Below are 25095 nucleotides of genomic sequence, written 5' to 3' on the forward strand. Positions count from 1 at the left end.
CTCTGTGTTACAAAGATGTCTGCAAACATGACATGAAGGCTGGCAACATCAACCCTCCATGTGGGAATCCCTTGCAGACGACCGCAGGGCTTGGAGACAGACAGACAGACAGACAGACAGACAGACAGGTTGTGTATCCACAGCAGTGACCAGAGGAAGAATGACAACTGGGAAGAGTGATGGGAAGAAGAAATGCCGTGGTACATCTGCAGCGGCCCAGCCAGACACCTTCATCTGTCCCGGCTGCAGCAAAGCATGTCTCTCCTGTATTGGTCTCTACAGCCACAGCAGGCGCTACAACTCCCAACAGTTTGACTTCACCCCCAAAGGCACACTCCTCCATTGTTTCCCAAGGCAGACGGATGTCGACAGCCAATCTGGCAATGCCTGGGATTGAATCTGGGACCTTTTGCATGTTTCCCATTAAAGCTGTGACCTTTTCTCTAACGTGTTTGTGATAATCTCAAGAACAACCCAAAGCATCCTCTTGCTGTACACCTGCAAGGTTCAGAGAACTTGCTTTTTTTTGGCTATCCCTCTACTCTGAATTTTTCTCTTCTGGACACTTACCAAAGGTTTAGTCTTGGTGTCTTTCAGAAGTACTTTAACTATTTTGAGTAGCTTTAGATTGTTAAGGTTAAGCCAATAAAGAGGGTGGGACTTCAATGCAGATGGAAGTTGTAGTTCTAGACATCCGGAGGGCACTAGGTCGGGTTTGGCTGCATATACTTTAATGAGGCTGCTTTTAGGGTAAGTTATTTTGGTGACGGATGCATGAACATAGGGAAATCGTTTATAGCGTTCTCTAACACTGGGGTGGGCATAATACAGGCCGGTGACTCTACTTTGTTTTTGCTTTTCAACAGACCCTTGAGATCCTCCAACAGGGACAATGAGAAAAACAGTAGTCCGGGGCGGGGGGGTGAGCCACATTTAAATTCTGGCACATTTTATTACAGCCCAATAATTTGCTTTCATTACTAGAAATGAGCTTAGAATCCATTCTTACAAAAACCCACTTTTCTCCCGAGCTGAAAGGGAAAGTTGGGTCACCCTTTTGTTTCTGCTGATGCTTTAAAAAAGAAATAAATAAATCATAAATCTATTCCAAAGCATCCAGAGATCTGTCAGTAAATTGAGATCTACCTTTGGCCTCTTCTCTGTGAGAGTCCCGTAGTGTACACTCTGACTGGCTTTGTAGCAAATATGCATAGATCTTATTTAATAATGGCTTAACTGCCGCACTATTTATTTATTTATTTAAAAGCATTTATAAACTACTTAAGGGACACAGGTGGCGCTGTGGGTAAAACCTCAGTGCCTAGGACTTGCCGATCATATGGTCAGCGGTTCGAATCCCCGCGGCGGGGTGAGCTCCCGTCTTTCGGTCCCAGCTCCTGTCCACCTAGCAGTTCGAAAGCACCCTTAAAGTGCAAGTAGATAAATAGGTATTGCTTTATAGCGGGAAGATAAATGGCGTTCCATGTGCTGCTCTGGTGCTGGCTCGCCAGAGCAGCGATGTCACACTGGCCACGTGACCCGGAAGTGTCTGCGGATGGCGCCGGCTCCCGGCCTCTAGAGTGAGATGAGTGCACAACCCTAGAGTCTGTCAAGACTGGCCCGTACGGGCAGGGGTACCTTTACCTTTATAAACTACTGAAAATTAGGGGGGGGCAACAACCACCCTCTAAGTTGGTGTACAGGGGCAAAAAAGGCAACACAGTATTTCTCTGGAAAGCAAAGCAGTAATTCCCCATTCATTAAACTTATGCCATACATTTCCTTTCTGCCACTCTCTCCTCTTGGGGAAAAAAAAAGTATTGTGACACCTAAGAAAATATAATCTCCATCCCGTGCCGCTGTAAGAACCTGTGGCAAAACTCTTTCAAACACTGCCATTTTAAAACGCACTAACACCACAAAACCCAGGCTGTTTCTTTCTCATGCTTGATTTATTAGAGATTTCTCTGTAATTTGTAATGGAAACAGACACAAAGGCACTGTGGAAAAGAGACTATTGCTAAAGCAGCCTGCTACTATCTGGACAGGAGCCCCTCATGGAGACGTTTAAAACATTCCAAAATCCTGCCTTCCTCTAAGGCGACCCTGAGAGAGCTTTAGCAGACTGTGGCGAAGGAAGAGGAGCCCAGAAGAAATGAAAGACCATGACAGTATTCTCCCTTTTCCGCCCCCGCTTTCAAACATTGCTTTTTAGCAACTGACTGCTTGGATTCCCGGGACCTTGGAGGGACTCTTATTGTGAAACTGCAAGAGCTAGAAAGCCTTAGTGAAGAATCACTGAGTCATGAAGTTGGTGTTCTCTCCTCTGACTAATCTGTATATATCATTGAGTACCTGCTCGACTCCACTTCAGTTCCCAAAGTGCTGGTTTTACTGCTGCAGCTGGTCTGCCTTACCGCTTCATGGAGAGACGTTCCACACTGGTGTGAACTAGACGCAGGAAAGGTAAGATGAGAGGGTTTCTATGTAGCAGTTCTGTGCGTGCCTTTTGTGTATCAGGTAAGTAAATATGCTAAACAGGGAAGCTGTAGGATGGCTGATTTAATGCAGTTACGTACATAGAATCGTGTAACGTGATCGTATATGTTAGCTAGTTGCACTGGGCTGTACTCTGGACCACTTCTTTCTGTGTATCTTCCTGTATTAGTTAATCTTTCTGTAATTGGAGACATGCTTTGGCAGCCCTGCTTTATTTGCAGTCTTTGGCATCACTTTAGTTTTTTCAAGTCCAGTTGGGATGCCAGTGTGGCAGCAGCTGTTTCAGTCTAGGAGCATGTGTGATTTCTCACACATAGGCAGGGTGTTTTTGGGGGGCGGGGGATGCAACTTTTTCTTTTTCCTTTTGCACTTTTAAGGAAGATTATTCTTTTCATTTTAAAGGAAAAATACCACTGGGGAAAGCAGAAAAGGTCAGGGTAAGCAGACTTTCCAGCATAAACAAGTTTTAAAGTTTCAGTGAGGATAGTAAAATCCAAAACACAAAAAGGGATATGTGCAGTTTTGAATTGAGGCCAATCTTCCAAACCATCCCCTGATTTAACAAATATTACAGAAGTGTTTTGTCAAGTAAGTGGCCCATAACCTCAAGGCTATTTTTCTCATGCTTTTTCTCAAAGTGCAACAGGTCATTGGCAAACTTACGAAAAGATCCTTTTGGCAGTGTCAACTTGTGTACTCATGCTGTTGGTTTGTTTTTGTCAGATCTCTCAAACTGAGAGTTGAGAGAAATTGGTGGTGGTGGTACTCTTACAATAGCTTTGTAAATTGCAGAGCAACTGCCCCTGTGGGTACCTTCTTCCTTTCTGTCTGTCCATCTTGCTGACTGCTGTAGACATTTGTTTAAATGGTCAAACTGGACACAAAGTACATGAAGGTTTCCTGGCAGCAGGCACCTAATTAAGAAGAATGCTGGGAAAAGTAAAACTTGACTCCCCCACCCACCCTCCTTTTTAAAATATAATGATGTGTTTACAGAAACTTGGAAAGCAAAGAGATACATTGGTTTTCAAAAAGAAACCAGTGGTTTGGGAACGTTTATATCTGTATTAGATGAAGGAATATGAAAAACTGCACTCTAAAAATAGGAATGGGGATGTGTGTGTTTTAATTTAGAAGGCGTATGGATGAAGCAACAAATATTCTGTGTGTAGTGCTAGCTAGACCATGGTGTGGTTTAAACTAAGAAGCAAATTAAACGGTAGTATTGAGTGGGGGGGGGTCTCTCTTATGGACATTATGGGAATGATTGCAGTACTATCATCTAACAAAGAATGCTTAAGAGCACACGTACACACGCACACACATTGCTGCATGATTTATGGACGGGGAGATGGGGAGGAGAATTGTGCTGTGTGTCTTACTGGCGTTTGGTCTTCCCTGATGGCCTCTGGGCAGATGAAAGAGCCTGTGATTAACTAGACAGATGCTAACCATGAAATGAGTAGGACGAGTAACTGATAGTGTCTGTAATGTACTTCATAAGGAAACCTTTATCTTTTGGCAAATCTCTTGACCTCAAGAAACTTGCCTAAAAGGTTTACTGAGTCATTGGCAATTGATCCTAAGCACGGAATGACTAAGAAAGTGTCCCCTTTGTGTGTGATTGCATGTAAGTTTTTATAACTCAGGGGTATGTTTTTTTTACTGGCTGGAGTTGGCTTAGTGTGAAAGACAAGAGAGAGTTTAATTTAGTCCAGTGACTTATCAATACTTCGATTACTATGAGAATTGTTGTTAGATGAAGAGACCATTAAAACAAATGTACATTGAGTTGCATTCCAATGCAATGGTACAGTCCTATACATGTCTACTCAGAAGTAAGCCCTTTTGAGTTCTCTTGAACTTAGTCTCCCATGTTTGTATAGGATCGCAGCCTAGCCACACTTTCGTTCCATTGGAATAATGGGATCTTAAATTAGCCCATGACTAAAGCATAGCTAATTTAGTCTGGATCTAATCCACCTAGAAATGCATTGCAGTGCCATATGACCAGGTTGCCAGAAAGTTTCTGCGAGAAACAGGAAATATTGGTAGCCACTGCTGTGGAAACTAACATGAAATATTATCTTGCGGCTGTTGCTTTTATTTAAATCAAGAAATAAAACTTTCAGTTTGGTTTGCTAATGCAAAATAAATGGCTAGTTCTAAAATCATTACAGATGGAAACTGAAGGTCTATGCAGACTTGCATCTACCAGTGAAGTTTGATTTAGAGTTTTTAGTAAATGCAACACTCAATTATTGAATTGGCATATTTATCACAAGATTATACATTTCAGCAGCCAATATGCTGAATGGTTTGTTGGATAGCTTGTTCATTGTGGTGTTGGAAAATCTAAAAGTGCAACCACATAAAAATGCGTATTACATCTAAAGTGTGTGCAGAAAGTAGCACCAGCAGCAACTGAAAAAGTGAAAGCTGTATGGGAAATCCCCTACCCAGTGATGAGTATGCCATTCAGATGTCTGATCGGAAAGTTTGGATGTTTGGAGTCTTATGTTTATAGACTACCTTTATGGAGAGGACTACAATATTATTATTACTGCCCCAGTAGAGAAGACCTTGTCCTGCATTGCCACCCAGATAGTGAAGCCATGCAGAGCAAAGGCTCAGAAGAAAGTCTCAAACATATGGGGCTGGGTGATCTTGAAAAGTATTGAGTATTCTAGATCATTTATGGAATTAATAAATGTACTGTATTTTTCCATATATAAGACTATATTTCCCCCCAATTTTTTAAAGTTTAAAATTGGGGGTTGTCTTATACACGGAATGATTAAAATATTTATTTCTTAATTTTAGGCTCAAAAAAATAGGGGTTATCTTATACATGGAAAAATACAGTATGCACATTTTGGGAAGTGTCTTGTAGACTGTAGAAAGCTGAATAGGATAAGCAGAACAATAACAAATATTTGCTCATTTTTGTTTTTAAATGACTGTACCTTAAAGATGTATAGTGGAACCTCGGTTTTCGAACGTCTCAGCTGCCAAAAGTTTCGGAAGCTGAACGCCGAAAACCAGGAAGTGAATGCTTTTGTTTTCAAACATGCCTCGGAAGTTGAACGAATTCCAAGACACATTTCTCAATTTTCACCATAGACTTTGCCAACAGCCCTTTGATCCTCGGTTTTCAAACGTTTTGGAAATCGAATGGTCTTCTGGAACGGATTGTGTTTGAAAACTGAGATTCTACTGTACTTGCCCGTCCATTGACAGACTGGTACATCACAAGTGAATTGTGCAAAATGGATATCAGTTGTACCTGCATTGCACCCAGTGACAAGTACCTGCTTTTCAGTTCAGCCTTTCAGCAGGCAACATTCATGGGAAATGGGCTGTACAGTTTCAAACTTCATCCATTATTTGTCCTACGATTAAACAAAGGCACATCAAAGATTTACTAAGTCTTACATTGGATTGCTACCAAAGAAACATCTAACTAGTTTCATTTTACAGCTAAGATTACTGAATCTTCATTTGTTGCATCATTCATATAGTGTTCAGAGGCATTTGAACTTTACATAGCTTAACTCCCTTTTTGAGGTATTTGCCTTCTCTGAAGAGAAAGGCGGTTGTATTGGACATACAGAACCCTGCATGTGAAAAATGCTTTACATTTAAGTTTGAATTGCACAGATGGTTGCCAAATTTAGTGTGCCTGTCCAGTGCAAACAAAAGCCCATGCACAGGCTTCCATCAGGCTTCAGGCTGGGAAATGCACTTGCAGTGAGGCAGGCCATGCAGGAATCATGTGGATGCACACACTGCTGTACAGAGTAGCAGGTCTGTCATTTACAGCACCACATATGCCCATCATGTCACAAAATAGCTCATGAGAGATAAGTTTTGTTGTTAAACTGATATAAACCTTTCTAAGATTGTCCTGTAGATACACCTAAGTCTCAAAATTACAATTAGCCTTTGAATAAGGCTACCAGATCAGCACTTCACTTAAAAAAGGTAAAGGACCCCTGACGGTTAAGTCCAGTTATGGACGACTCTGGGGTTGCGGCGCTCATTTCGCTTTACAGGCCGAGGGAGCCAGCGTTTGTCTGCAGACAGTTTTTCCAGGTCATGTGGCCAGCATGACTAAGGCGCTTCTGGCGCAACGGAACACCAAAATCAGAGCAGCACACAGAAACACTATTTACCTTCCCACCAGAGCGGTATCTCTTTATCTACTTGCACTTTTTTGGGTGTGCTTTCGAACTGCTGGGTTGGCAGGAGCTGGGACCAAGCAACGGGAGCTCACCCCGTCACAGGGATTCGAACTTCTGACCTTTTGATCGGCAAGCCCAAGAGGCTCAGTGGTTCAATTAGAACAAATCAATTGCTAGAGTTAGTACATGTGTTTTGATTTTGGGCCTCCAGAAACACACATGAAAGACAGGCTTTGGGCCCCAGATGAGGATAGGCGCTAAACCTGCCCATGATGACATCAGTGTCTGGTCTAGTTGTGCTCTCACTCTCATCTATGTCCCAGGTACAGGTTCTTTGTCTTTGTTTAACTTGGGTCCTAACACTGAGAACAGAGTCCCTTACCCATCAGTATAATCCCACCCTCTTCATATTCTCAAACCCCCACCACCGTTTTTTGTGTGTGATGCAATTCTGGGAACTGTCTTTCATATTTCTAGATAAGGTGGACGTATAACCTTTGGTAATTCATGTGTGCTTCCTCCAAGAGATTTACCTCTTTACCTCTAAGCCAAGTATATTTTCTGTTTGTTTGGCAAGCAAGAGCTCTCTGCATGTTTCCATGCTAGGTTTCTAACTTCTGATGCTAAAGACTGCACCTGGAACCTTTCTCGTACCCTTGTTTTGGGACATTTCTCACTCTGATTGCGGTGGGGGGGGGGACACACTTTCAAGAGCCTAACTAGATGTGACTGATCTCTCAAAAGGTGGGTTTTTTTTGAGGAGAGGGGTGTTTGGCAGTACTAATTGAAGCTGCATGTTAGCTGTTGTGCTAGCAGATGAGGTTAGCCATCTCTCTCACTTTACCCATTTACCAACACATTTAGTGTAACTGTATTGCATAAAATGTTCTTCCAATTAAGAGCGCGCGCTCTCTCTCTCTCTCTCTCTCTCTCACACACACACACACACACACACACACACAAAATATTGCTGTTTTTAAGTCACTCCCTGACCCAACGCTATTATTTGTCTCATAGGACAAAACATATATGCACCTATATCTTCTGCCCTTTAAGGCAAATAGCAGTTTTGGTGAAGCAAATTTGATTAGGGAGTTTTGCCCATAATTGAACACTCTTTCCTATTGGTGACTTCATTGTGTACCAGGTCAGAGAACCCTTTTGAATGCAATGCAGTTGATTGTATAAAAGCTACTTGGCCTGGGGCTGGCATTGTCTTTAAAATTGGGCACACTCTTTGGAATGTGGGTATTAATCTGTCTGTAGTTCTACCACCTACACAAGTCTAAGATGCCAGAAAACACCAGTATATCTCTCTCTCTCTCTCTCGTGTGTGTGTGTATGTGTGTGTGTGTGTTTGCACTCATGGCCTTTCCTTCACTGTGTGTTGAAAACTGTGCAGTAACTGATGGGCTATTAAGGAAACATGTGATCAGGGAATGAGTCTGACATGGGTTCCAAATAGGAAAAGGGAACCAATTTATTGAGGAAACCAATTTATTATGGGAAATCACTGCTGTGTTTAAAAAGAAATTCCTTTCTTTTATGAAATATGTGTTCTGGGAAGTCATACCAATGTGGAGGGTATTTAAGAGTATTGTTTTGATTACTGGCACTTCAGTATTTAATGCCATTTCTTGGAAATGTCTAATTGATGGTCTTTTAACATAGGGCTTGCCTGCAGGGCTGAATTTGAGTGACTTTAGTAAACCACCAGCATACCAAATCAGTCTGCACTGCGAGCATATTGGAATTGCCAAACACACCACTGTAAGTTCTACAGCTCAAACTGTACTTACTCCCCTGTTGTTGTTTAACACATAAACACAGGGAAGACAGATGCTCCAAATTTAAATGCAACACTTTTCTGAGTGTGATGGGCATTGTGTTCAGGAAATAGTGACCTATCTGTTTTATCCTTCCCTGCTTTAATGCTTTATAAACTTAAAGTACCTAGGCCTATACAATTATGTGTAACAGCATGTGAACAAGTTGCCATCTGAACAATTTTACCCATGAATAAACATGTACAGTGGTACCTCAGTTTACAAACTTAATCCATTCCGGAAGTCCATTCGTAAGCCAAAACCATTCTTAAACTGAGGTGCGCTTTCCCTTTTGAGGCCTCCTGCCACCGGTGCCCTTCCACCATTCGGCTTCTGTTCTTAGACCAAGGTAAAGTTCGCAAACTGGGACATTACTTCCAGTTCTGCGGCGTTCATAAACTGAATAGTTTGTAAATAGGGCTGTTCTTAAACTGAGGTAACACTGTATATTAACTAATTATATCATTTTCAATGCATTAAAATGAATATTCTCCTATTTTAAATGAAAATTCTCTAATATTCTCATTAATCGAGAATATTCTCCAAAAGATTATTCTCGAGAATTTAACATCATTAAGGGTGCATGTGTCTGAATTCTAAGGTTACCTAATCGACTTCCCTGGTGATGCAGGAAATTCACTATGATTAGCTCTCTTGGTATTCATATACTATTGTATTTCTATCCCACCTTTTATCCAAGGTGGCATACACAGTCCTTCTCCCCCTCCCCATTTCATCTTCACAATAACTCTGTGAGGTAGGTTACACTGAGAGTGAGTGACTTGCCTAGTTGAGTGTGTAACTGGACACAGCGCTCCAGATGAGGCCTCACCGTAGCCAAATCAGAGTGGTACCATTAGTTCTAATGAAGTAGGTACTCCAGTTTCGTTGATGCAGCCTACAACTGCATTGGCCTCCCTGCCCTGCCAGCGCTGCTTTGCATTGCCTTTCCCCCCTATCCTGTCCTTCCTTCCAAAGGAGCCCAGGGCAGCAAATAGCAAGGCATAAAAACAGTTTCTTTATTTCCTTCTCTGTTCTGTCAAGATCATCTGGAATCCTGTTTCAGTCTTCTAGTTTAGTCTACAAACTTGAAGAGCATCACCTCTGCTCCTTTGTCCAATCTGGAAGTAACTTAGAAGGGTATTGCCACGAATGGAAAATAGTAGTGGCATTTTTGTAGTGGCAGCTGTTGCCCATTAGGAGGGCAACAGTAGGTGGAACCAGCACCAGTGACAGGTGGAGCCAATTCTAGGTTTGTCCCCATCCTCTTCCCTGCAGAATTCTGTAAGGGCAAAACTGAGATTAAGCAGAAGAAAGATGATAACGAAGGTCCCTCTCTCTCTCTCTCTCTCTCTCTCTCTCTCTCTCTCTCACACACACACACACACACACACACACACTGATTATATGAAGGTAGACAGGTGAGGGAAATCTGCAGGCAGACTGAGGTTGTTGAGATAGTGCCCCCATTCAGTCTAATAAACCAGGCTCCATTGGCATTTTCTCTAAATCTTGAAAGTAGACTTTTTACTCTCTCACCGGGTATGTAAGCATATTCAACTGTCTCTGAAGAGCAAGAAATACCATATTTTTCGCACCATAGGACACAGTTTTTCCGTCTTAAAAACTAAGGGGGAAAGTCTGTGCGTCCTATGAAGCGAATGCAGGAGGGGAGGCAAGCAGGAAAAGCCCCCAAGAGCCACACACAAGCTTCGCACAAATTGGGCATCCAGAAATGCAAGGAGCTTAAACAAAGGGGCTTAAGGGCACAGATCAATATTCCAGTTTTTCTAGGTCTTTTGTAGTGGGGGGGAGGTGTGGAGGGGCCCTTTGTTGCACGTGAAATGTAGCTTGGGTGTTGCCTGTTACATCCTAGCTTGAACTGATGACCCAACTTCTTCTACAGTCATACCTTGGAAGTCAAACATTCAGAAACCAAAGCACGGCTTCCGATTGGCTGCAGGAAGCTCCTGCGGCCAATCGGAAGCCGCGCCGGACATTTGGCTTCCAGAAATTGTTCAAAAACTGGAACACTCACTTCCGGGTTTCAAGGAGCCAATTTGTTTGGGAGCCAATGTGTTCAAGATCCAAGGTACAACTGTAACTTGAACTGCATGTGGCTTGCTGCAAGTAATGCTGAAATCTGGAAAAGTCAACCTTTTGAAAGGTTTTAATTATTTGCATAAATCTTCTAAGGACAGTGCTCACTGTCTAAGCAGCCCTTTGGTCCACTTCGCGTGTAGTCAAGTCAGTGTGGCGTAATGGTTAGTGTTGGACTGTGACCTGGGAGACCAGGGTTCAAATCCCCACTCAGCCACAAAGCTCTTTGGATGACCATGGACAAATCACTGTCTCTTAACCTAACCCACCTCACAGGGTTGTTGTGAGGATGAAATGGGGAAGGCAATGACCATGTACACCACTTTGGGCTCCTTGGAAGATATAGCAAGCTTAATATTCACACAAAAGAAAGACTTCCTGAACCAGCATCATTGGGATAGTTCAAAATGTAATTTTTCTTTCTGGCTGCTATATATAGAAAGCAAACTTGTGTAATCCACTGTTAAAATAGAAGAGAGGGGAGAAGCCAGTTGCATTTTTTCCATTACAGTTCATTTTAACAGATGTTTTCTGTTCCTTCCCCACTCCCCCCCCCCATGACAAACGTACCAAGGGAGAAGTCTTCAAGCTCAGCAAGGAACTGTAGCAACACTGCACAGAACAATAGTTGCATCATCTATCACTCGTCACAATTTAGGTCCAAGTTTTGTTTCAACTTAAGTCTTGATTGATGTGTTATAAACATAGTTTTACTATTATTTATATCAGTGTTTTGAGAATAACACCAAATTGCTCTTCATACTCGGGGAACATTCCTGGAACCGCAAACAAGATCTTTTGAAACTAAGATAGCAACAGAAGCTTGGGTATAGTTTTCAGTGAAAAGTGGAGCAAGCTGTTCTCCTATATATTTCATTATACCAGGTGTAAAGTTGACTTCAATTAAAACTCAGTTAAGCTGTAACTATGAGAGGGAACAACGGGAATTTCTGCTTCTAGCTAACAGGAAAGGATAATTTGCTGTTCAGTACTGTGAGTGGATTGTTCAGCGTGGGAATAGGGATGCACCAAGTAGCCCCACTTCTAACATCTGCACAAACATCAGCATCAATGGAGTCTTTGCAGGTTCAGTTCCACACACAAGGGCTTCTCTGGAACCAAGAGGGTTCTAGTTTACTTGGAAGCCTTCATGCATTACTGCTACATGTGCAAGGCTGAGGTGGTATACGATGGGGAACATTCAGTGTGTCACTACTCCCATGTTCAGTAATGGAAGTAATATTGCTTAAAGAGTGCAATGGTTTGCTTTATGCATGGATTTTAAACCACGGTTTGGTGCTGATGAGTAAAATATATGGTTGTCCAAACTTCTAATTTTGAAGAAAACAGATTGCTGCATAGATTGGTAGCTCCCAGTGTGTTACTTTTGTTATGGGGACGCAGGTGGCGCTGTGGTCTAAACCACTGAGCCTCTTGGGCTTGCCGATGAGAAGGTCAGCGGTTCAAATCCCCACAATGGGGCGAGCTCCTATTGCTTTCCCCCAGCTCCTGCCAATCTAGCAGTTCAAAAGCACACCATTGCAAGTAGTTAAATAGGTACCACTGCAGCAGGAAGGTAAACAGCATTTCCGTGCACTGTGGCTTCCATCACAGTGTTCCATTGTGCCAGAAGCGATTTAGTCATGCCACATGACCCAGAAAGCTGTCTGTGTTCAAACGCCGGCTCCCTCAGCCTGAAAACGAGATGAGCGCCACCACCTCATTGTCACTTTGACTGGACTTAACCATCCAGGGTTCTTTACCTTTTTACCTTTACTTTTGTTACGAAAAATCTTCCTGCTCCATACCGAAGAGTATAATGTAAAAATAACTGATTTGGTAAGACTTTTCGTACCTCAGCTCATCAAATAAAACTTTCCCTTGATTGATTTAACATTTCCTGAAACACACTGGAAACCACCTGTCTGTCCAGGCTTTTGTTGTAGTTGTTGTTCCTTTTGTGCATTTCTTTACAGCTATAGTTGAACCCCTGTTTTTGTGTGAGGATTGCCATTTTCTCACCTTGTGCTCAGAGGAAGGAGATGAGAGGGTGTATGATCCCAAGGCTTATCATTGCTGGTTGCTGAACTTCCAAACCATGGTCTCTAGCCTTACTTTGGAGGGTTGTCTGAATCTGGCCTATGCTTCCAGTGGTCAAATTATAATGAGACAGAGATTGTGAACAGATCTTCCATCTCTCTCAATTTACCTCATATTTAACAGGATTTGCCCAGAGTGATTTAATACACAGCACTGAGAGAGGGGTTCTAATTTTTTTCCTGGTGTGTTCTCTCCCCACCCCCCATATAAATTGCTTCCCCTCTCCAAGCTGCAACCACTAATGGAACAAATAGGGGGGAGGGCATTGCTGCTTTAAAAGAATTTTAAATAGACTGGGCATCACCCATGTCTTGTCTAATTTGGCTGCAAGACTGAAGCCCAGAATAGTATTCAAACTTTATTCATTGATTTCCTTAAGTAGCAATATCTAGGTAGGGAAGAAAAACTGTCTTTGCACTGACCTTGGGCATTTTATGTACGGAGACAGCTAATTTGGATCTGTGAATCATAAGATGAATAGCCAATGCTGCTTTTGACTTGCCAGAGTAATTGTTTTTCCTGTCTCCCCGTCCAGCAAAAACCAGTTCCAAAGTGGTAGGCTTCATCAATCCTGGAGGTCAAGGGTCAGTCTGCAAGCCAAGCCTTGCTCCTTTCCCCCTCCTTTAACTTGTAACTCATCTGTTAGCCTGGAAACCTATGACAGCGGTCTTCCAAATCTAACCTCAGAGAGGTCCTGCCTGATAGACGCTGATATAAACTTCTAAAATGGAAAACATACCCTGGTACCCAAATGTTTTCTGTTTTCTCTGATCAGGTTGACAGTTATTTATTGGTTTATAATGAGACTTGTGGCAGGGACGCGGGTGGCGCTGTGGGCTAAAGCCTCAGCGCCTAGGGCTTGCCGATCGAAAGGTCAGCGGTTCGAATCCCCGCGGCGGGGTGCGCTCCCGCTGCTCGGTCCCAGCGCCTGCCAACCTAGCAGTTCGAAAGCACCCCCGGGTGCAAGTAGATAAATAGGTACCGCTTACCAGCGGGAAGGTAAACGGCGTTCCGTGTGCGGCTCTGGCTCGCCAGAGCAGCGTTGTCACGCTGGCCACGTGACCCGGAAGTGTCTCCGGACAGCGCTGGCCCCCGGCCTCTAGATGTGAGATGGGCGCACAAACCCCAGAGTCTGTCAAGACTGGCCCGTTCGGGCAGGGGTACCTTTACCTTTACCTTTACTTTAATGAGACTTGTATTCTGTAAGAGGCCTCTGGTGGAATCTGTAGCTCCTTACATTTCCCAAAATAAGGAACTAAATAGCCTAGACTTTCTTGGCATTTTCTGTGTGGTGATGCTTAGATAAAATAGCAGTGCTGGAGAAAATAGCGCACAAATGCATTTCTCTTAACACTGTCTTGAAAGCAGACTTTCCATTGCTGAAAATGAATGGCAAATGCTAAATGTATAGCTATTTAGAAAGTTTATACTTGAGATGTGGAATAATCATGGCATGTCAACTTGGCATCCATGATTATTAGACATCAGTATGATCCTAAGCATGTTCACACAGAAGTAAACCCTGCTGTTTCCAATTCGGTTGTAAAATACTAAAAGCCTTAAGCAGATTCTCTGTTTGTTTTGTGTTGCAACAAGAGCTGTAGAAGTTCTAAATGTTCTAATTGCAAAGAAAATTACTTCTGTCCTTTAAATTCTGTTTCTGATTAAGACATTAGCCTTTCAAAATGATCCTTTCGGAGAACTTAAATGGAGACACTGAAGCAAATTGTTGGTTGGAGAGAGGTTTCCTATTAAGGAAGAGTGATGTAATGCCAATGGAATACAGCCAGGTTCTCTCCACTCATTTTATTTATATTAGCTGCATACCAGAGAAAGATACCCCAACAACATGAGTGCTGCTCACTATATTTAGTCAGGCTAGTTTAGTAATTCCAGGAGGTTATGTTTATATGCAATGGAAATAATTATAAAAAGGTATTTTGAGCATCTTAGTTCAATCAAATGGGTTTAAGCAAAAATGCTTTTAAAAAAAAGATCATAAAATTGGGGTGGTATTTGGGGCTATATGTATGTCTTGAGGCATTTAAAACAGTAATCCCCTTGACTAATCAGCTCTTAATACAACATCTTTCTTTTTCTGTGCTTCAACTCCTTAGCATTATTTGTAGTTAGAAGTTAACCTTGCCTCTATTAGAGGCTAATGAACCAATCCATCTTTCAGGGTCGTATAAAATTGATTGTGGATTTAAATTTCACTTCACGTTATGGGAATACGCTTGCACCAGGCTGGAGTTTGCGTACCCCACCCTCCTCTTACTCAGAGACTGAAAGTTTTCGCTTTCACTTTAGAATTAACAAAGATCCCTGTGACTGCCCAACTTCAGGAGCTGTGAGTCCTCCCTTAAAACAATCAAGAATCCAGCCACAGTTTGCTATCCTGGTTGGTTAATTAATCCTACTTGGAACAAATTGCAATTCAGACACCATGGGGAACTCTGGTTAGTTCTAAACTGAAATCTTTACATATTTTCCTCATGCATGCAAAAAAGTGAGGGAGACTCCATAGCTTAGTACAGTGGTGCCCCGCAAGACGAATGCCTCGCAAGACGGAAAACCCGCTAGACGAAAGGGTTTCCGTTTTGGAGGTGCTTCACAAAATGAATTTCCTATGGGCTTGCTTCGCAAGACGACAATGTCTTGCGAGTTCCTGCTGGTTTTTCCCCCCCCCCCCTTTTTCTAAGCCACTAAGCCGCTTATCAGCTGATCCGATCAGCAGATAAGCCACTAAAAGCTGGTAATAGCGCTAATCCGCTAATCCGTCAATGGGCTTGCTTCGCAAGACGAAAAAACCGCTAGACGAAGAGAATCACAGAACGGATTCTTTTCGTCTTGTGAGGCACCACTGTAGTAGAATACAGTGGTACCACTGTACATACTTTGCTTTGCAGAAGGTCTGTGGTTCATTCTCCGCCATCTTGGACTTGGGAAATTTGCCTGTTTGAAAACCCTGGGAAGCTGCTGGCAGTTAGTGCTGGCAATATGGAATTTAGGGAAGCTTTTTCTGTAATGTTAAATCATAGTTCGGCATTATATCTGTACCAGGCCTTGGTCTGATTTGCGAATTATAATTTCCACCTCCCAGAGTCTAAATAGATGTATAATTCACTGGGGAGATTTGGGGTTGCTGTTGTTCAGCCTTGGAAAGAGTGTTTCAGTTCCCTTTCTTAATGTGTTCTAGACAATAGGTTTCTGTCACTACAACCCTGTGGCAAGCTTAACCAAAACCACAACTGCTGAATCTCTCCATGCTTTGCAGCTATAAAAATACATCATTTACCTGTGAGCATTCCTGGGCAAATGTATCATTACCAAATCAATTCCCTTGTGTGCTACAAGTAAAGGGAAGTGGTTTGCTCAAACCCCACCAGCCTGGCTATGATGGAGGAAAAATGGAGTTTCCACCCCTCTTGCTTTTCCTAATTGCCTTTTGTTCTACCTGATGACTTTTACAAACCCTGTTTTTCTTGCTGACAACAGTATTTCTGCTTTGCAGTGGTTTTATTTTACCAGGGAACAGTCTTGTGCAGGGCTGCAGGCACTTCTCAGAATCGAACACTGGACAAAGGGAATTCATTTGTTCTCTGCATTAGGGGGATATGTATATGTTGCTCCCTTAGTTACGTGGGTTGCTTTATTTCAAGATCTCCCAAGATGGTTTGCAGTGTGGTGTGGGGACACTATTTCAGACATTTGCACAATACATGGGATATATTGTGTCAGTTACCTGATGTTGGTAGGATACACTAAGAAGGAGTCACCCACACAATAACCTGAAATGAAGAAGACAAGCAGTGAAGCAAGACAGTCCTGATTCAGTACTTGGAATGTGATTTCTCAGACCTGCTCAAGTCAATACACGCAAACCTTTGTGCTAGGAGCTTCCAGGGGTGAAGCAAGTTTCCCTGCAGAACCATGAGCAATTGTTAGAGGAAGTGTGAGCCGCTCCAACCCCAGTCCCCCGTCTTTTCTGCATGACCGAAGAGGTCAGATTCCACCTCATTTTGGTATTCCAGTACCTGTGGGCTTCACCATTTGTGCTAATTGATCGTGTTTGTCTGGTGTGAGGGGAGTGATTTTTTTTTCTGAATGTTTGGCAAGAACCAAGCTAAGAGTCAGGAGTTCTTTGTCCTGCAGCGAGGGCTAGGACAAGTACTGTGCAGAGGTTTTGCTGCTGATTGGCACGGGGTTGGGCTGGATGACCCTCAGGGGTCCCTTCCAACTCTACAATGCTGTGAGTCAATCGTTACATAGGAAATACACAGGTTAAAAGGTGCAGCAGGTACATCAGAGGTATAGATAGATGGCTAAGTGCAAACTATATTGATCCGACAAGCAATATGCCTCTCTCACTTTCCTTTTGAAGAGCGAGGTGGACACAGCTGATAGCATTGCAAGCAGCCAGTGCCTTGGGACTTGGCGTGCAAACAGACGCTCCCTCGAATGAGTTGGGTCTGTGAGGCTTGTTCATGCTGCTGGTGGTGTCTCCATGTCCTTGGAGATGGAGATGGACTCTGTGCCAGTTAAGCATCCAATTTCACTCTGTCACCTTCTGCAAAGGTGGGAGCTCTTCACTGCGCCAGGCCCACTTCGCAGCAGGAGGTATCTGACTCAGGGTGGAACACTCCTCTGCCAGCCTGCTTAGTCCCTCCCCTGATCCCGCTCTCCATTCCCTAGACTCCTCGCCCCCCCCCCTCACCAAGGTCAGAGGTTTATGGAGTTGCCTTTTTCACTTTCCCCATCCTCCTACCACCCTCCCATGGGCACCGATCTTCAAATCCCTTAGCTCTGCCCATTCTTCCTCAGAATCCAACCATCTCTTCCATGATGTATCTCCATGGGATTCATGACAGTAGCTTTACATCCTTGCATTCTGTGCTTTCTTTCTTTTTTTTTTTTTTACTGGATACACAAAATTGCTCCTTTCTGAATTAATGTAGAAGATCTGCAGCCATCCATAGTCTTGCAGTTGCTGAAATGGGTTGGAATCCCCAGTTCAGCCATAAGTATGTATCAAAGGGAATCCTGGCTAAATAATGTTTAGGATAACAAGACTTCTTAGGTGCTCCTGAAGAGGCTTCTGCTGGGAATGTAAAGCTCAGTGTGTTTGATCCCTTGTCTATTGGTACGCCCATCCCATTCTCCGCAGTTGCATCCCTTATTTTCTTTTTTCTTTTCTTTTTTTCTTTTTGAACAAGCATTTTACATTTGCAGGGGAAGTCCCTGACCCAAAGAAATATGCTAGAACAGAATTTTAGAATCTGTGTTGTCTAGAACACAGATGGGACACTAGTAGCCCTCCAAGCCTCTACAGTGGTACCTCGGGTTAAGTACTTAATTCGTTCCGGAGGTCTGTTCTTAACCTGAAACTGTTCTTAACCTGAAGCACCACTTTAGCTAATGGGGCCTCCTGCTGCCGCCGTGCCGCCAGAGCACGATTTCTGTTCTCATCCTGAAGCAAAGTTCTTAACCTGAAGCACTATTTCTGGGTTAGCAGAGTCTGTAACCTGAAGTGTATGTAACCCAAGGTACCACTGTATTGTAGTCCAGCTCCTTTAATCCCTGACAACTGGCCATGCAGACTGGGGAATTGATGGGAGTTGAAGCCCAGCATAATCTGGAGAGCCACAGATGCCCCATTCTTGCTGGGGAGAAAGGAAGGGTTGCACAGGTCTCAGACCCTTCTTTCGCTGGCCATTTGGTAGCACACAGGTGTTGAGGAAGTAGAGTATTGCAAGGGGCTAGACTAGATGGCTCTCAGGGTCCCTTCCCTCTCTACAGTTCTATGATTCTATTATCCTCCTTGGGATGTCTAGGCAACATGGCTGTGTGTGTGACCTCCACAAAAAGCAGAAAGATCTTTTGCAACTGACAAGGGGCCATTCGAAATAATTCTGCCTTTCTGTCACATCTGAGAAGTATAGCAGAATTATGGATCTGTTGGCAAGCATATATGAGGTATTCCTAGAGATAGCGAGATGCAGCAGCCCTGTCAAGATGTACTGTAGATACTTTTTCCACTCATTCAGTTGAAGCAGTTCACGAGGGAAGCAGATCATGCTGCTAAATACTGACAAGTATACTTTAGGTCAGCCAGGAGTCGAAACAACCAATTTCCTTTTAAGTATAAAGCATACTAAACAAGCTAATTTATCCCCTCTTCTGGTAGAGTTCATGCTAATTTCAAATCCCAAATTAAATTGTTACCAAAAGAGTAGATTTAAGAATATCCCAGCCTTAGTATTTCTGTTACCAGGTTCCAAAGAACTAAATATCTCCTATAGGATTATAGCAGCTGACATAGCTAACATATGAAGTATTTCCTGGACGGCATACAAACACAGATGATGTGCAATCATTTCTTGTTTAACAGAAAATTCCTATCTGAACTAAAAAAAAAGAACCTGCTTTTGTGATGAGCCACTCCCCAAAATACTATGGGGAGAGCTAAAGGATGGGGCATGCAGTGGGATTCAAATTGCTGAATTGTGCCTTGTTGATGTGTCCCTTTATAGTCTGTATTGTGGTTATATGATGCAGCCTTCCCTAGGCCAGCGCCCTGCAAATGCTTTGGACTATGACTTCCATCAGCCTGTACAGCAGCACTTGGAATACCCATAAATGCTAAATCTTAAGACCGTGGGTGGCTTTGGATAATGACATTAACAATTATAGTGCCTGGATATAGCTGTAGTAGAAAAAGGTCTGTGGACTGGGTGATAAAATAGATTGCTTTTTGTTTGGGTTAAAAAAACAGATGCAGTATGTCCTTGAATAAAATGGGTGTCAAAGATACCTCACAATGTACAGCCCCAAAAAGGGGGGGAACTTTAAGTCTGCAACTTGCATGCTTTTAACTTACGTGCATTCAGCTTTACCCAAAAAATTAAAAGGGGGTGAGAAAGGTGTAGGGTTCGGGGGGAAAATGACTTTGGCAATCCCACTCACTATTGAACCCAATGGGTTTTGCTTATACGCAGTTTTGGCTTTACGTGCAATCCTTGGAACATAGACCCTGTGTGAGTTGTGGGCCTGCTTACATTCCACGTTTGTTACCCTCCCTGACCTTTACTACCTACAGAGATGAGAATTGATCAGAAAATCATCCACATTCACTCATACAACTGAAACAGGGTCTGCATATCAAAATGTAGCTCTTCATCAGTTTCTGTAGTCCACTGGCGCTTGTCCTCATTCCTGTTACAGGTGGTTCACCTAGTACAAGCTGGCCATTGAGCACTTTTTTTCTGCACAAGGGAGTGACAGCAATGCGCAACCTGAAAGGACTTTTCATAAATGGTTCAGACTTTTAAAAAACTGTTTCTTATGACCCACCTTATCATACTTTGTCATTAAAGGAGACGCTCTCCTGGTCACCACGATTGTGCTTGTTGCCATTGTGTGTGTGAGAGAGAGAGAATGCCCTCGGGTGTTTCCTGCTTTCCTCCCAGTCTTGGAGCTGCAGTAGTGAGTGGGGATTTTTCCAGCAGTTGTGTGGCACTGGTGGCTCCAAGAGGCGCATAGCAGCCTCCTCCTGAAATGTGCTAATTGGATTTTGCACTGTAGCCACATAAAGTCACAATTCTGCTTCCCTCTACTACCTAAAAAGTCTGTGCACCTTCCCAGCCCCATTTCAGTGATGAAACCTCCCATTGCCTTGTCACCTGATACCAGGAGCCCGTGAGTTTCACACATAAGAGTAATGGTGGTGTCTTCCCTATCTAGTGTCTTGGAAAATACCCCAAAATGCAACCTGAGTTAAAAGGTGATGTGTTTTGTGATCATTTGGTGGGATCACTTTGAAGATGTTCTGTGAACAAGCCCATGCTCTTGAGCCATTAAAAAGTATTTAAGATCAATTGGTCTAGAGGTTAGCATGCATGGCTATGACCACACTCCATGATGTGGCTTACCTCTGCCCTGCCAAATCTTGGAAATAAGATGTATTCTCATTCTTAGCAATAAATAATGGATATGTTGAGAAAGTTAAATTAGGAAGGCAGTAATAGATCCTGTGATATGAAGGTGAATTTTGCCCCTAGTCTGTCCCTCTATGTCCCCTTTTCCCTGTATGTTACTCCTCTAGAAGTTAAGCCCTGTTTCCTAATTACTGCCCCAAACCTCATCCAAGTTCTGCAAAACAAGCATTTCATGGTCATTGACAGAAAGCAAATTAAGCAAAAGCATCCTTAATTTGCCTGGTTTTGAATAGCACCTTCCAGCTGGAGAACCTTGGCTTTCTTAAAGCAGCATTCTAAGCTCACGGAGAACCTGTGTAGTAGCACCTGGCGGGGGGGAACCTGTCCCGTGGATTAACAAAAGAGTCTCCTTCGGCTTTCACTTTTTACAATGTTTTTAATTGATGATCTTGCCCAGCTACAATTTTATCTACCAGTTGAATTCACTGTGTCTGCTGTTGTTGGTTGGTGTTGTTGTGTTGTTGTTTTTAAATAATAGTGGCAATTGTTGTTCCAAAGAAGAGTGGGTTAGGTGCCTAGGCTGGGCTGAAGCAATAAGAGAGGGACAAGTTGGCTCCTGCCATGGTAGCAAGGAGCCAGTTGAGTGTCTTTCCCACGGTGGCATCCATCTGTTGTTTTCCGGTGTATCTCAGCAACTCTTTCCATATATCCCCCTTGCTATAGCTCTTCCCAGACAATTCTCCATCGTTCTTATTTTGTCAACCTCAGTTTGGGCAGCAAGTTAAGAAGCAACCATTAACTGTGCAGGAGGAGGCATAACCTTGAACTCTCTACTCTATAAAACATTGACCTTCTGGTTATGTGTGTTAACCATTGTGCCCAGAATGGATTAGACCCAGTTGCCTCCTGTCAGATTTCCCCCACAGAAGAAAGGTCTTCTTCTTTTTTTGCCCTTCTGAGGTTTATGATGAGCAATTGTGACAGTTGCACTTCTCTTGAGATGTCACCAGTCACTAAATTGGAACCACTGGTTGCCTTGGCTAGGAATGGACTCAACTTCATCACAGATCACACCAACTGGTCAATAAATTGTTTGCTTATCTGATCCATATTGCCATACATATCCCGTCTTCCATTAGTCTGTTTTTGATAAGGCCTTTTCCCTCCTGAGCCTGATTTACGAAGTGGGGGGTGGCTTATAAGCCCGATGCCCATCGCAGGCGCTGTCCTCAATACTTGAAGCAGCATCGCGCAAGACCTTTTGGACGAGTGACAAAAGGATCCCTGATATACCTGGCTTTGGTTCATGGTGAGGATCTTGTAACCCACCTGCCACTGGGGTAGATATGGGTCTTTGACATGCTCCAGCCCGGTCATAATTAGCGGACTCCCTGTGAGTGTAGCTTGGGGTAGTGGAATGTGATTCACGGACAGCTTCCCTGTTTTTTTCCACTAAGTGTTGCTGTATCATCTTCAGTGCCATGCCGAAAATGTCTTTTGCATGCAGATCCAGGGACCACGGCTTTTCTGAACAACTATCAGGGGATGCCGGAGTCGAAACCTTACGGTCAGCAGTAGAGGGCTGCCGCATGCCGCTACATTCCAGTTTATCCTTGATCTCCTGACGTGCTTTTTGAACAACCAGGGAGCAGAGTTTATTGACGTATGAAGGTTCATCTGAGCTTCCCCTTGGACCAGGGGTAGTAGGGATCAGTTTGTCGGATGAGATGGTGTAGGGCTGAGTTTTACGAGAACCACTTGCAGGTTTCAGTGCGTGCTGAAATCCAATTGCGTATTTCTGAAGGTCGTTGCTCAGCCAGCTCACAACGTTGAGTTCCTCAGAGGAGCCTTGCTTGAAAAGGCAGACCGCACCTTCCGTATTATTAGGATTGTTTCGCTCGTTGTCTTTTATTACAATAACTTCTTTATCCTCCAAACTCGCCAAGTCAAGATGATTGTATCCTCCTCCTCTGTGACATTTGTCCTTCATATTTAAGCTGGATACATCAACAAAACAGATCATTTTGCGATCCTGGTCTTTCTGTCCTTCAGGGCAGTAGTGGTTTACTTTACATACGGCCGCCTGACTGCGCAACCAGTCGATTTCATGTGCCATATCTGTTGTTTTAGGGTGGAGCTGTCCCCAGGGCCATAGAGCGGTGGTGATGGTGTTTTAGTTGAGCAGCTTTGATCCTGCCAGACTCAAGGTGTTGCCTCCTCTCTTAGCTTCCCATGCTCTTCTAGTGGCAGATGGGATTTTCACTTGTGTGGACAATTGGTTTCTATGACAACAGTGACATCATAAAGCATCAGTATCACCAAGCAACCAGTGGTGTACTTAGGCAGTGCTTTAATAAGAGTTTGTGAAAGAAAAGGCAGAATCTCTCCTGGCACACAAATATTAGACTGCTTTTTAGGGATTATTTTATGTAGCCCACATTGTATCCAGGGGGTCATTTTATCTTTGAGGGTCATAAGCTCAGCCCCTGCCCTAAGTTTGTCTGGCAGAAAAACTGTTAAAATCTAAAAATGGTGGTGGGTAGTTGGGATGCTTGTCAGTTTAAAAAGAAAGATTGCATTTTTAATTGTGGATTAATTAATCTGGAATAACTGCCACCTATGTTTCTTGAACCAGGAGCTGAGATATTTATAAGGAGAGAAAGTTGAGTAGGATGGCTTAACTGGTACTGTGTTTAGCCTTTTGGGGCATTCTGAATAGTCAACCTGCAAGGAGGAAAGTGTGTTCACAAATGCAAGGAGGAAAGAGTGTACACAAATGCACTAGGTCCCTTCCTCCATTCCTGTAACCATTGCCCTCCCCATGTTCCCCAGTGACTTTCTACAGCTAGTAAGTCTCCTGTACTTGTGGAGGGTGTGGTGCCTTTTGAAATGCTAGAAAATAAGAGTTTCAAAACACCTGAGAGCCTCCTCAAGTCCAGGAGTCTTCCCCATTGCAGACAGTCACTAAACATGTGTAGTGCAGCAGTATGAAGGATGGAGGAGCAGAGTTTGCAAGTTTGTGTATGCTGTCTCCTCCTTGCATGTTTCCTTAAGCCCTGTTCAGAATGCCTGAAGGAAGGCTTTTGTTACCAAAGCAGACTATATTCCCCATCTGCTCATTGAAGGAATTTAGAGCCAGTATGGTGTAGCGGTTAGAATGTTTGGCCAGGACCTGGGAAACCAGGGTTCAAATCCCTGCTCAGCCAGTGAAACTCACTGAGCCATTCACACACTCTCGGCCCTAACCTATTTCACAGGGTTGTTGTGAGGCTGTGGTCTAAACCACTGAGCCTCTTGCGCTTGCTGAACGGAGGGTTGGCAGTTCGAATCCCCGCAATGGAGTGAGTTCCCGTTGCTCTGTCCCAGCTTCTGCCAACCTAGCAATTCGAAAGCATACCAATGCAAGCAGATAAATAGGTACCACTGTGGCAGGAAAGTAAATGGCGTTTCTGTGCGCTCCGGCACTTGTCACAGTGTCCCGTTGTGACAGAAGTTGTCCTGGCCACATTACCCGGAAAGCTGTCTGTAGACAAACACCAGCTCCTTCAGCCTTAAGCGAGATGAGTGCTGCACCCCATAATCACCTTTGAAACTTGCTGAAGAAGGCTGCTGGGTTTGAGGTCTTCTTTTTGTGATCTTGAATGTTTCCTAAAGGACATGGAATCCATTGCCTATAGACATTTTGTGTTATAGGGAAGATGTTATTAGGTGCAGTTTCTTCCATTGCAGTACTTCAGTAGTAGAAAAAATGTCTGTACTTAATTCTTCTCTCCTGTCCCAAATGTTGAAGGAGCCATGAGCTGTGTTGGCATTTGTTTAATTTGATAAAAGTTTTGAATTTAGGCATTAGCTGAGTTTTGTCTTTGACTTATTGAGCATTTTCTTTTCTTTAGCCATCCTTGGCTATCTTAATGGGTGCATGTTTTTGAAAAAAATATTATAGTAATATGAAAAATGTTTCCTGTAAATGGAAGAATTGCTGAGAGAATCGCACGTTCTCACCAAGTACTAGTCTTATCGCTGCTTCTGGTTTCCTCAGGACAAACTTTAGTTTGAGGCCTATTTGGCAGATGACAAAATAAAATTGGGAAATGCTGGGTTTCATGTTGATAAGGCAGGAAAGTTGGTAAAAGCAGAAATAGATGAGTATATCCTAAAACAGGCTTCCGTTAATACAGTTGGAATGTCTTTTTGTCTTTCCTAAAAATAAGTTTCCTTTTCAGAACATACTTGATGAACTCTGTCGTATGGCTGCACAGGACAAGGCAAGCTTGGAAACATTGAAATCAGGGAGCTTGGCTCTGTTAGAGCCTGTGTCACTTGGAAAGGCCTGAGTGAGGTGGCAGACTGAGGCAACTGATTTTTGGTGTCATGAAAGGGCAGCAAATTGTTGGTTGATGAATTATTGTTTTATTCCAACAGGCTTTTGGGAACTCACTGGTTTGTTGG

The 25095-nt window shown here is 43.3% G+C and overlaps 1 protein-coding gene across 3 annotated transcripts in view; it reads left to right on the forward strand.

Moving 5' to 3' along the window:
- Positions 1–25095, forward strand: part of PALLD (palladin, cytoskeletal associated protein) — a 221924-nt gene that overhangs the window by 149480 nt on the left and 47349 nt on the right. Inside the window, exon 1 of one of the 3 annotated variants that reach the window (XM_082237220.1) lies at positions 2106–2466. The exons of the other annotated variants lie outside the window; for them this stretch is intronic. The gene's annotated coding sequence lies outside the window, so the exon portion shown is untranslated. Of the gene's footprint in view, positions 1–2105; positions 2467–25095 lie in introns of those variants that run through there. 3 annotated transcript variants of the gene reach the window in all.

This window comes from Podarcis vaucheri, assembly GCF_965113315.1.
Source record: "Podarcis vaucheri genome assembly, chromosome: 9".
Lineage (NCBI taxonomy): Eukaryota > Metazoa > Chordata > Lepidosauria > Squamata > Lacertidae > Podarcis > Podarcis vaucheri.